This window comes from Octodon degus, unplaced genomic scaffold, assembly GCF_000260255.1.
Source record: "Octodon degus isolate 3935 unplaced genomic scaffold, OctDeg1.0 scaffold00010, whole genome shotgun sequence".
NCBI lineage: Eukaryota > Metazoa > Chordata > Mammalia > Rodentia > Octodontidae > Octodon > Octodon degus.
Window position 1 is genome coordinate 23,234,644 of NW_004524586.1, and position 1,789 is coordinate 23,236,432.

At 39.7% G+C, this 1,789-nt stretch overlaps 1 pseudogene; it reads left to right on the plus strand.

Moving 5' to 3' along the window:
• Window positions 1-339: 339 nt before the first annotated feature.
• On the plus strand, window positions 340-1,173 carry LOC101561186 (annotated as a pseudogene).
• Window positions 1,174-1,789: the final 616 nt, after the last annotated feature.

A 1,789-nucleotide genomic window follows, 5' to 3' on the forward strand; every position in this document is an offset into this window, starting at 1 on the left:
AAAGTAAATTTGAGGAAATCTCCCAGATTGTGGGACAAATAGGTAAGAAGGTAGAAAATATGAGAGAAAAGTTTAGAAAATTAAAGCTCAGCTCAAACAGTTCTTCATTCATGTTTCAAAAAGAGAAAATCAGGGGGCTGGGGAGATGGCTCCGTGGAATAAGCACTTCCCTGGCAAGCTCAAGGGCCTGAGCTCAATCCCCAGTTCCACACACACAAACAATAATACCAAACCAAAATGAGAAAATCCCATGGACGTCCTGGTACCAGCGCTGCCACCAAACGCCAGAGGATCTGTCCTGTGACACAGACAAGCAAATACCAATTAGGCAGGAGAAGAATGGTGTTAAAGCAGATTTCCAGCAACAAGTGCTTTGGGGGATTGCAGAAAGCTTTTGAACATGACAGTGTGGAGCTAAAATGAAAAATGAAATTTGCTGCCTACTTACCACCAAAGGCAGAAACAGGAAAATGCCCTGCCCTGTATTGGCTCTCTGGTTTAACTTTCACAGAACAAAATTTTATATCAAAATCTGGTTATCAACAAGCTGCCTCAGAACATGGCCTTGTTGTCATCACTCCAGATACCAGCCCTCGTGGATGCAATATTAAAGGAGAAGATGATAGCACTGGAGCAGGGTTTTGTGTGAATGCTACTGAAGACACTTGGGAAACTCGTTACAGAATGCGCTCTTATGTAACAGAGGAGCTTTCCCAACTCATAAATGCCAATTTTCCAGTGGACCCCCAGAGGACATATATTTTTGGCCACTCTATAGGAGGCCATGGAGCTCTGATTTGTGCTTTGAAAAACCTGGAAAATAAAAATCTGTGTCAGCACTTGCTGCAATTTGCAACCCGTGCTCTGTTCTTGGGGCAAAAAAGCCCATGCTGGATATTTGGGAACAGATCAAAGTAAGTGGAAGACTTAAGATGCAACTCATCTTGTGAAGTCTTATCCAGGTTCTCAGCTGGACATACTGATTGACCAAGGAAAAGATGACCAGTTCCTTGAAGATGGGCAGCTCCTCCCAGATAACTTCATCTTTGCTTGTACAGAAAAGAAAATTCCTGTTGTTTTAGATTATAAGAGGGTTATGACCATAGTTACTACTTCATTGCTACCTTTATTGCTGATCACATCAGACCTCATGAAAAATATCTGAATGCATGAAAAACTTCAGATGAAGGAATCTCTTCAAGATTATAAAAGCTAAAATAATTGTTAAGAGAAAAAAACATTGTTAAATACAGGATTTCATAATGCTAAAAGCTTCCTTCTACAGTTGAATCGCCTTCTGAATGAATACAGAAAACCTGTTTCTGATTTTAAAAATTATTTTACCAATGTTCACATAGGAAACTTTTAATGATTCTCTTTTGCTGTCACTTGGAAATCTTTGTATATTAATCTCGGGACACTGAATATGAGTATACTCCTGTTCATATCCTAGAATACTAACTCTGCAACAGAGCAGTTCAAGGTTATTTAGCCCAGATTCCTCTTTTCCAGACTTTCAGCATCTGAAGTCGTGGACTGTTAACTTGATTTCTAGGAGGCAGTTAGTTAGTGGCTGGCAGCTGTAAAGCAAGGAAGTAGGCTAAGAAAAGTGAAGAGAATCCCACCATTGTATCTGTGGGACAGCTACGACAAGAAAACAAATTTCTAAACTGCAGTCCAGTTATTTCTTTCTCATTTTTTGAACTCACTAAATGTATGAGCATTTGGTTTATGTGATAGGTCTCTCATGAATTAACTACATTAACTCCCTGACTTGTGAACCAGTTAC